This window comes from Cupressus sempervirens, chromosome 1 (assembly GCF_028749045.1).
Source record: "Cupressus sempervirens isolate cs-2001-9-10 chromosome 1, ASM2874904v1, whole genome shotgun sequence".
NCBI lineage: Eukaryota > Viridiplantae > Streptophyta > Pinopsida > Cupressales > Cupressaceae > Cupressus > Cupressus sempervirens.
The window spans coordinates 731924663-731937383 of record NC_143118.1 but is presented as its reverse complement, the minus strand read 5'-3'; positions in this window follow the sequence as shown (position 1 = coordinate 731937383).

The window sequence follows — 12721 nt, the reverse complement described above, 5'->3', positions numbered from 1 at the left end:
CTAAGTAGGTGAACCTCATACTCTTTTCTATGGCACCAATTTCAAAAGCATATAATCTGAATCTTATAAAGTAGATAAAACCCTTATTTCCCCTATACTTATGCAATGAAAAAGGCATGCAGTAGAAAATTGAAAATCCTATGAAATCCATGAGCTGAGTGAGGGAAACCTTTTAGCTCTTAAACAGAAAGGGAAATGGATAATTGATTTAAGATTTAATATCAACAAAACCCAAATATGTAACAATAAGAACATGTTGATCCTGTAACTGATTAGTGCCTTATCTATTGGGAAGTTCCACAAATCAAAAATATATATCCATGATATCAATATCATATCCCATACATCAAGATATCATATCTATCTTATCACTTTGTGAATCAAACATCAGTGTTCATAAAAACCCTCATACTCATGAAATATGCTTCTCATGTAACTTGCAACCCTATCAAGATAAGTAAGAAATTACTTGGATCTTTGTTCCAATAGAAAACTTAACAAGACATACAACATTAAGGGGCTACAAATGAGTTTAAGTTATTTGTTCCTAAACCATAAAATATTGCAGAAAATAGAGATAGCAGACAATAACCAGAATGAAACTAAGAAGTTTGATGTTCCTTCTATTCATTTCTTTGAAGTAATATATTCAAGATGCATGTAGATAACTCATAAAAATATTGAATAGATCATAAATGTACATAAAACTTCATTAAAAAAAAATCATACAAGAGAAAATATTGAGGAATGAATGGTGGGATCACAACTAGCACTTTGCTCAATAGTCTAGAAAAAAACAACCATTAAAAGCCCTAGAGAAAGAAAGAAAGAAGAAAGATATAGGAAAGGAAAGAAATATCAAATTTGATCTAGAAGTGACGCATGTCCACTTGAATCTTCATCCCCTACTACTACAAAACCTCTCTCTTCTCTCTACAACCAAAATCTAAAAGGAATCTCATCATTGAGCTTCAACAAACTCAAATATCTTCTCCAAGTGATGAGAAACCCTCATTCTAATAAAAACATCAAATATGCATCTAAAATGTTGATAAATCCTTCACTGAACTGAATTGGAGATTAAAATACATCACCAACTACATCTCCACTAACTTTGGTACACACCCAATTCATGATTTCACCAAAAACCAAAACTGAACCGCCATACCAGAATGTAGTTGAAAAATAGGTACCTCATTAAAAAACCTTGAATATCTCACACAAACTACTTCTTGTACAAAAATAAGTGGAAAATATGGAAAGTTTGTTCTAATACCTTTTTGTTGATATATGCTAGTCATATGTTGGCCTCTAGGACATGTCCAGAATATCCATTTGGAAATTAGATTCCTAAATGCATGACAGGTCTATATTTTTGCAAAAATTTATCTTTGGCCTAAAGTAAAAACTTTGCATTATAATCTCAAAAGATTTAAAGCACCTTTCACATTGATTCAAAGAGAAAACAATAAAAAATGTATTTACTGCATTTCAAAATTTCCCTCTCATCTCTAAATCCAGGTTAAACCTAGTTGACCACCTATGACATGTGGTAGTACCTGATTCATCCATCCTCACATAGTCATTGCCACTTGGGCGCACCCTCTAATTGGTTTATGAACTTCCACCTATCACCTAACACATCACCATGTGGCAACCTCCCATTGGATCTCCATGCATAGTCATCTTGCCACATCATCAGTTTGTTGGGTGCCCTATCACATGGCATCATCTAATTGGTCAAATCTATCACACCACCAACTAGGCTCACTGCCATGTGTCAGCATGTTACTTTCTCACTTTAGTTATCTTCCTTGCATCTTCATATTGCAGGAAAGTGGCATCCATCAATATTTCCACATGTCACAATCTAGTGAGTTACTCCTAATCAGTGCCACATCATCACCCAATACCACATGTCACCTTGTCACTTTCTTGCTTTGGCTAACAATCATGCATCTTCATAATGCAAAAAAATGATGACCATCAATTTTTCCATGTGTTGCAATCATATGCTCAATTTTGGAAACTTTCCATGTATCATCTCAATTTCTATGCTACTTGTCATTCTATGATTGGTCCACCTAGATGCCACATGTCTATTTCTAATTGGTCCTTCAGTTCATTTCATACATTCACATCACTTTCTTAGTTTGCATATCAATGCAAAATTTCCTTATCGCACCCTCTAGCTAGCCTAGGCCCCACATAAGCATGATTTTCTTGTCGTTGAAAAGGCTTCTATCTTAAAGACACTTATGATATGACTATATGTATATAAAAATAACTAAAATCTCCTTTTCATGGTGAATGTAGGACTAATATTTTGGACTATTTCCTTGCAGATGACTCACCTATACATGCAAATGTGGACAGGAAAAGGCCTTAGACTTAGGAAGTAGAATATGACTATCTTTGTGCATGCATCAGCTAGAAAAGGATCTACCTTTGTTGGTAGTTTATGGACTTTCGGTGGGAGCAAGAAGCATTGAAGACATCCCCAACAAGAGCAGACTTGTCCATAATGTGTAGCACAATGCCAAGGGGTCCATAAGGTTTTTACATTTTTTGTTACATCTTTTTGTATGCAATAGGAAAGAGATGATTGATTCAATATTTGGCAAAACCATTAAATTCAAAGTCATTCATTGTTTAATTGATTTCTTCATTGTGCTCATTCATGAGATTTCATCACTTACTTGGAAAGATGTTTCTCCAAGTCACCATTATTCATATTTTTGTGCCTTATGTATGTTGCACCTCATTTTCTTCGAGGGGATTGACCAAACTATCTATTCATCCATTTAGTTGTGTATTTATTACGAATTCTACCACTTTACTATAGATAATTTCATGGAAACATTGGTCCATAATGTGTAGCGCAATACCAAAGGGGCCCAAGTGGGTAGAGTATCAATGACTTTTATCAGTCCCTTGGTATCAATCTGTGAAGATGGACTTAAAGAAACATTTAGCATGAAGTTTTCTTTACATGTGCTACTTTGGCTTCATTTGGAGACCACATAGCTCCTTTCTCATGTTGGGTACGCCCTTTTAAAATCATTTCATATTCCTAAAAAAAATGAGGCCTTTAATGCCTACACACCAGCACATCTTTATGCCAATGATAATCACCAGGATTAGGTAGAGCTTGTGCATCAACATTTCCTTTGGGTAAAATCTGGTTAGGGAATGCTAAATCATGTAACTAAAGCATAGCCCAAGAAAGCATCTCAAATGTTGCACCCTCCACCCAACTTGGTGTTTCAACAAAACACTTTTAAACCACCTTAGAAGAAAGGCCGAGTACCTAAAAAAAATTAGCCCCCTTGTAAGATGCTAAAGTAGAAATTCCCATCTTCGCTATAACCTTTAGCATGCCCTAATTACTCTCTTTGAAATACTTTCAAACTGGTTCTTCTTTGGTATGAAAAATGACATTCTTATGTGGAGGGATTTTACCATCAACTTGCAATCTCCATATTGATTCAATTGCCAAGTGGGAAAAACAAAACAATCTATTCTCATTATTATGCTATCAAAGGCTAATTCAATGACAAGACTTCTAGCATTACTCAAGTCATAAGAATGAAAATAAGCAACCAACTTATCCATTCTAGTTCCTTCTTTGAAACAAGGGTTAAAATAATATCTCTCCTCAAATGATCAATTCACTCCTTTTTGGTTTGTCATTTGTATAAACTTAAAGGTCCTCTTGATCAAAAATGATACACACATATACTGAAGCATTTTAATGATTAAAAAAATTATAATCTCCACTTTAAAACATCTTTTATTCCCTCAAACTCTATCAACATGGTGAAGTTAGTCAGGCCCCAAAGTGGGTCTAGCTAAAAAATATTCATTTTCAAACAACTAAATTGTCAAATTGATCTAATGAGTGAATCATACTGATTGGATTCCAAAATAGTCATTGCCTTGTGATTTTAAAACTCTTTTTCACCCTTTTACAAACTATAATTTTCTAACAGGAATACTCTAAAATTGGCTTTAAAAACTGACCAAAACCAAGAACTAGACCTTGAGACCTGACATACTAATTCCATGTTCCTCATTCTTTTACCTTGTCATATTTCAACTCATGATGACATCTGGGTCAAAAGATATTGACCGTCAAAGTTCCTCTCTTGAAACTACCTGCAAACAAACATGTCAGAAAACAATAAAATGTGTTTGGTTTTGGCTTTGAAAATAGGTCAAATAGACACTTGGGGGCACAAAATTTGGGGCATTAGTTCATCATCATGAGAAAAGTATAAATCTATGATTTGGGCTCATGATGAACAACAGGGTGCATTTTTCAAGCAGTCAAAGTGTGATGCTCAAAACTACAAAATTGGAAACATTGGCAGAACTGTGATTTTCACAAATGTAATGGACCTCAGAAAGTGTGCAGATAGATTTATCAAGACTTGAAAATTGGCATACCTAAAGTATTTTTAGAGTAGAATATAGTGGTACAATCCATTTAGTCTCATCTATCACAAACTCATAGTTATGACACCTCGAATAGGGCTACCGGTTAATCTACACTTTTAGAGTACACCAGTAAAACTTCATAAATTGCATTTGGAATTGTGTTTGAAAACTATTCAAATAAATTTTCATAGGATCAAATATAGAATTTAACATATATATAACTCCTAGAATTCAATGCATAAGGAATGTTCTCATTATGGTCAACTAGGTCAAAGTTATAGCTAGTCAAATATGGCTTCTTGAAATTCTCGGCAATATGCATCATAATGACAACAATAAACAACCAAATTTGAGGGATTCAAAACCCAGTCAAAAAATATTAAAATGACTTTAAATCTGAAATATAGGTTCTCTGATATGCATACTAAACAATCCCAAAGTAGCGAGTTATAAAACATAACCGGGTGCAAGATATTCAAATGCAAACTAAGCTTCCTATCAATGTTTGACACTTAGGCAAAAATGCATATCTAAACAATCCTCAAAATGGAACTTCACAGAATGACTCGGAATGATAATTTATCATCATGGGATGCATGTACATACTAAATTCAAAGTATTATAAACAATAAACACTTCATAGACCTCAAAATTATAGTCGGGTACACATGCATTAAAAGCCCTTATAGGGGCTCAATTAGACTCAAAATTTAGAATGGTACTCAAAATTAGGGCTTTAATTTTGAGTCCCAACACTTTCAATTTTGATTATCTCTTCTTCTTGCATAGTTTGTGTTACCCTTGAGGTAGTTTTGGCTATCAAGATTCCTTGCCTATGATTATTTTACGATTTGATTATCTGTGTGTGGATCGTACATTATCTCTCCTACACTATGGGAGTGGGACCCTAATTAGGTGACAATGCAATCAAGAGGTAGTGTCTTCTTACCATTTAAGTCCCCCTTATATTGCTATATGTTGGATTCTCATTGTTATAGTTCTACCATTATCATTCTTATTATTATCTTGGAGACTTCTATTCATTTGATGTATCTATGTATCATGTGTTTTGAGATCCTACGAGATATTGTATATTAATGTACTTATATATATTTTCACATACCCTATGAAATGTGTAGTGGATTTCATTCATTAGATGTGTTTTCATATTATTAGTTGTATTTATGCATTTTCTTATGTGATAATGTATCTGTTATTTCTTTATGATTGGGTGACTTTGTACTTGAGACTTAAATTAATTAATACAAAAAGTTTAATGTGACTCAATGTGAAGGAACCCTTGAGGAGTGCAAATTTTATTTGTAATTTTCTTATGTGTACTTGATGTGTATGTATATATTTTTTATGCATTATTGTTACTTTGATGTTGTTTAAACTTATTATTAAAAAAAATAGTCCAATAAACATTATAACATGTTAGGTTTATTTCTCTTAGGTTCCCGAGCAGGGTGTTACACATTGCCTAAATGCTTCAACAATAATAAAGAATAAATCTTCGAGTTACCATATCTAAAACAATAAATTGGCTTATCTACAACTTACTTGCCAAAATAATTCCTTTGAAGCTCAACTCAATCATCCAACTTAATTGTTTATCTTCTCTAATCGTCCAACATCATAGTTCACATCCACTTCTCATATACATGATACATGAGCATCTTGGGTGTAAGGGAAATCTTGCACCACCCAAAAATATTTCTATTTCTAGTTTTTGTGTTTTCAATAATTGTTATTCCTATGTAGAGTTTCTATTTGTGGGAGCTTGCCAATTTTAGTAAGCTGATATTATATACTCAGATTGTTCTAATCTAATATGTGGAGGTTCCTTTTAGACATATCATCCTATTGGTTGAGTTTTATTATCATATCATAAGTATTGGTGTAGTTATTGTAGATGTATAGTATGTATTTTGGCTAGATCCAAACTTTAGGTCTAGTGATGAAGGCCTAAATGGCTCCAAAACAAAGCAAAACCTCTACTGATGAATGCTTGTACGATCACTTGTTGTAGATCACTAACCAAGGATTTTGAAATGAGGCTATAATAGCCCATCAAGCCAATGATTTCTATTTATGGTCTCCAGAAGTGGACCCATCAAAAAATGTAATTTTTAAATTATCTTGAGTTGATCTTATGTAATAAAGGGTAATGAAATAATATACTATGAGGTTGGTTGGCCTCAAGGGTTAGAGCTTAGTGTTTAGAACCTTCCCTAGAAGTAAAAAGTGCCTATATAAGGAAGGCCCAAAGGTTATCTAGGGAAATTTTGTGTTATAGTCATAGCTATATCTTGCAAACTATTGTAAGGAAGGTTCCCATGTGGGCTTGCATATTGTAATTCAATAATTCTGCATTTGTGGTGATAATAAGAAGCCCAAAATTTTTTCTCTCTATTTGTGTTATTCCATGCTTCTATTATTTGTTGTGGATTTAAGGAGAGCAACCTTCATCAATACATAATGTCCATTATTATAACCCAACTAAGGGGAAATTCATTCCTTTATACCCCTTACATTTAATTAATTAGATCATTTTGTTAAGGCTTTCCCAATATACAATTAATTATATAGGTCCATGCTAAGGCATACATACCTTCATAAGCATCATTACAAATATTAAAATATAGTTCCCACATGTTACAATACATATATAATTTTTTGTTGGAAATCTAATAGGGATAGTAAGATGTTGAGAGGAGGGTGAATCAAGATCTTCAAAACTTTTACTACTTCAAATATAAACCTTTTTCATACATAATTCACCACACACATCTCTAGCTTAACCTTGAACTTTAACATGCAACATCATATATCAACATGTACTATCATAGCTAGCATCTAATAATATAAATAACCCTTATAAACAATAGATCAACACATGATACTAGATATGGTAACACAGAAACCCTCCAAGGTGAAGGTAAAATTACAATGGGGATGACACCCACAAAATGTTCACTACTACAATAATAAAGGGTGCATGTTAGGGCTACAAAGTTTGATCACTTTTGATGATCTACCCTATGAGGGGTCTAACCCATTAAGAGCTTACAAGACTTATTCAGTCTACCTAATTAAAGGATTTTAGCTACATAACTAAATGAACAGTCTATTAGAAGAATTACATAGGCCTTTCAAGACCATTTTGTTAAGAGATTAACCCTAAAACACGTATTAAAATGTATTAGTACCTGATCCTTTGGTTTGCACTAGAATGCTAATAACAAAAATCCTCTATATATCCTGATATCACCTCTCTATGATAGATCTTCAATAGTTTTTCTCTACACTACTTGGCCACCTTACTACTCCTACCACTTAACTTCACTGAATTCATCTTCAGCTTTGCATTCAAACTTCTAACTTGCAACAACATGAATTAGGTTTAAAACCCTCCTTAAATAACCATTTGGTGAAGCTTCTAGATCTTGATCCATGATCTAGATTTATCATGTTTATCATTAATTCCTTGTAATTTTTGGATTGGTTGATCTCCTTACATAGGGATTGATGATCCTCAATTACAAGCATAATTAACTCCTTGATTAACTCCTTGATCTTAAGAACACACTTCCATATTAGTAAAATGGTTTGCATCAATGTTTGTGTCATTCCAAATATGTATACAAAATTATGTTGCTTGACACATATACCTTTCTGACACTCGATGCATAATAGTTCTTCATGTTGTCACTCAACTTCAATTGTGCTCGACTTTAATTGAAATGTTCAACTTCCTTAACACTCAACTCATGTGTTGACTCAAAAATCATTGTATACTCAATAGTTACTACTACTCAATAATAACTAAATGTTTACAATTCTCCAATACATAGCTTGGCCTGTATAGAGTGGCTCAATTGTAGTATGAATCGACCAACTTTTCCTAGTAAATGACTAAGTGTTTTGCACTAATTGACAATACTGGATTTCATTTAGGGTCAACAATATCCCCCTTTGGCATTAGTTACAAAAAAATGCTTTGTTATGATCAAGACATGGCATTCCAAAACTTCAAAAATGTGTACTCCCCCTTAGGATGTAATTCATACTTGTAGCTCGGTCTATACATATATACTATTGTACTTGCATTTTCAAAATATTTTTTAAAAACTTTTAATTTCACACATCTGAGCATCAGATTAACTGATTGACTCCTTAATATATATTTAAAATTTTATAAATTTGATAACATACATACATGATTAGATAGATACACATTCATTTTCTTACTTGTTTGATCATGCATCATTCTCCCTTGTTTTTGTCAATTATGAGTGGAATGGATTTTCAATTGTGGTTTAGGAAGGATCCCAAATTCCTTTAAAAACAGATGGTTCAATCCAATAATGATTAAAATTGTGCTATCCCAATTGCCTTTCAATGTCTGAAGCACTTATTTTTTTATTTCTATCTAGACAACCAGATTCATCATATTGTCTACAATGGATAAGTGTTGGTCCTTTGAAAGATCTTTAGCAGTTTGTATGTGTATTTGCATTACTTCCATGTGAGGTAGAAACCTTGCTTGAATTGAATTTGCCTCATTTATGATATTGCACTCATCTTATAAAAGTTTGAACTACTTCCCTTGTAAAAATATGAACATAGACAAATAAAGTGAGCTGGTGTTGGGATCCATGCTCAACACTTTGCTTCCTTTCTATAGATTTGCATCTATCTTATCCATCTTTTCCATTATATTTTTGTAGTAAGAGGGAATATCATCACACAACTTTGCAAACAATGTATTTGCATTTGTAGTTAACTATTCTAGCTTAATGACAAGAGTGGAAAGCTCAACTTAATTAATTTTTATCTCACTAGAGACTTTCTCCATTACTCTATTGTCATACTTCCTCTCTGCTCTTTGCATCAACTTCTCTTGAATATCAATATCAGGGTTATTAAATTTCTCGACAATTTTCACAAACTATTAAAGAATTCAAGCATTTTCATCCAAATCATCAACAATAATTGTATTAAGATAAATATCTTTGATATCATGCAGTACTTGCCTCTTTTGATGTTCTCTCCTCAACAAGGCTTTCTTAGCCTTCCTTTCAAATAGATCACTTAATATTATCATCTTCTCATCACTCAAGTTAGATTTATCCCAATAAGGATGTAACGCCCTGCCGAGGAACCCAAAAGAAATTAACGTAAAGTTTCACTATGTTTTCCAAACATTTTTTTGTTTGAAAGATTACAACAACAAGAGATAACATAGCGAAAGCAATAACTCACAAAGATAAATACAATGCATAAATAGATTACATCTCTTAAGGGTCCCGTGACACTAAATCACATATATATAAGTTTCATCAATACTAAATCTGATACATAACAAATCCACATCATATAATAACCACAAGTAAAAATCCAATTAAATAATGTATAATTACATAAGATGCCACATGGCATAACCAGAATGCATAATCATCCATTGTACAAGTCATAGGGTATTAAAAGCTCAAAGATTATACAGTATGAATAAATACATCATCTCAAAAGATCTCTAATAATCAAGTACAGTATAGCAAAATATGATTATCCAATAGAAATACAAGATCAAAATGAAAGGGACAACTGCACAAGTACATCCAGCTATCAAATCTCAATGGTATAAGAAACACTACCACCCAACCTTGTGGAACCTAAAAGGCCCACTCCCACTATGTTGAGGAGATAATCTCAAGTCCCAAATGAATAACAATCCAGAAGTCATAACCAACATCTAGGTCAAGGAAAACTTGATAGCAATCCATCTCAAAGGTACCAAGATACAAGTAACATCTAAACCTAGAGGCAACAAAGACATGTAGGAAATCTACTATGCAAGTGGGAAAGTTTCATCGCATGAGCCAACTCTAAGGTTACCCTAGTAGCCTCTCTAGACTTTGGCCCCCTAGTGACTCTATGCAGCATCAGTATCCTTTTGGATAGATAAGCCATACTAATGAAACAAGGTCGCAACCAAGCATCCTTTTTACTCTCATCCTATCATGTACTAGCCCTTGAGGCATGGATGAGGAAATACACCGACTCTTATTAATTCATTTTGAACCCATTTAATGAAATGTTATCACTTATTAAAATAACTTACAATGGGTTACCTAGGTAGCCTCTTTAGGGATCTAGCCTCCATTTCAAGCCACTTCCTAGCATACACATAGATTACCTACCCTAAACTCATAAAACGTACAACTCATAAAATCACAATTTTTACCTCAGTCCTCTACAAGCAACTGGAAAGCCCCTAAAGATAAATCATAATATTCACCTTAGCCCTATGAAAGCAACTAGAAAGAACCTATAGATAAATCATAATATTCACCTCAGTCCTATGCAAGAAACTAGAAAGCATCAAGAGATAACTTATCAAAAACTCAAAGGTCATAACAAGAAAGTCACACCATTCACCTCAGTTCTATCCAAGCAACTGAAAAGCACTAACAAGAAACTGATCAAAATTCATTATAGAAATACTAAATACATCACAATGGTTAGGTATAAAATATCGTGACCAAATAATAATCATAACATCATCACAGAAAAAAATCCCAAGCCTCTGGTAAACATCTTGACTAGTCAATGTACCAAGTCAAACCCAACACCAACACCAGTAAACCACACATCACATAAAGTACATAACAAGTGTAGCTTTCATAATTCATTAGGTTTTGAAAACATAAAAATTCAATTTTCACTATTGGGTTTTAAGTTTGCATTTTGATTTTCAAGTATTACAGTTGATAAAGTTTCATATGTTGTATTGATCAATATCAAGTGTCAAGCTTGTACCCAAAATTAATTGTACCTTTCAAATAGATACATATTTAAATTTTGTCACAAGATAACCTTTATGGAACAAATATCTTCATATAAAAATGTTCCTCTGAAAGTCCATTTACTGATATTTTACAAGTTTTCCCCTCTATAGATAAATGATGAGTTATCAAATCAATATTAGATTTAAAAATAAATAAATCAAATAGACCTTATTGGATTAAACTAAGTATGTTTAATCAATTTTTATTTTATTTTGTTTTATCGATAAACGACTGAAGCCTAGTTAATTATTATTATTTATTGTAATTAATTATTTTATGTGTTAAGTGAATTCAAACCCAAGACCTCCCACATGAGAGGCTCACAAGTTACCATTGTGTTGTAGGCTCTTGCCTTATGTTTAATCAATATTATTATTATTAAATAATAATTTATTTAATTATTATAATTATTATTATTAAATCATTAATAAAATAATATTAATATTATTTATTAATAACAACAATTATTAATTTAATGATATAATAATAAATTATTAAAAATAAATAATAATATTTAATATTAATTATATTAATTAATATATAAATAACAACATATTAAAAAATATATATCATAATAGATATGTATGGTTTATAGCCCCACAACTTCACTTGGAAGCGTGAGGGCTACAAGGTAGCTCTCACTGTTGCTACAGTAACGTGAGTCACTGCTTACAGTGCTCACGACTATTGTATGCAGCGTGAGCTATTGTGGTAGCAAGGGTAGAAGGAAGGAGGAGAGGTGGGGGTGGTGTCCTGCCTCCCAATATTTTTATTTTTTTTTAAGTATGTAAAATAAAAAAGCAAAATCAATGCCCCTCTTCCTAGATCAATTTCATTTTATTTTTTGTTTTTATAAAATTATAATTATCACAGTAAATATCTATTATTGTGGTAATATATATATATATATATATATATATATATATATATATATATATATATATATTTATATTTATATTTATATTTTTTTTTTTCTAATATAGATATGATATAGCAACGCAGATTAAACAATCGAAAATAATAAAAATAAATCTAGTTTTCTTTTATAAACCCTCATCTCAATTTTTATCAATCCAATTTACTAATCATTGAATATCTCAAATGATGGTTTCCAATTAAAAATCCATTCACAGACATTTGTGAAGAACAACAAATTTCTACACAAGGGTTTCATCCTAAATAATTTATAAAAACAAATCCACAACAAACATGGAGAAGACAAAGAAATTTTGAAGGGAAAACTATTGTACAAATCTCAACAAGATCTGACCTCACTCTGATGCTAACAGATTGGATGCTCAGAGCTTGCGAGAAAATTCTCATCCTTCCAACAGCCCTCTTTCTCAAAAATTGGCTCCTCCAAACATGTTTATGGAGAAAGGAGCTCTGATTTCTTTGGTTTTGCAATCACGCAAAACCTTTTTCTT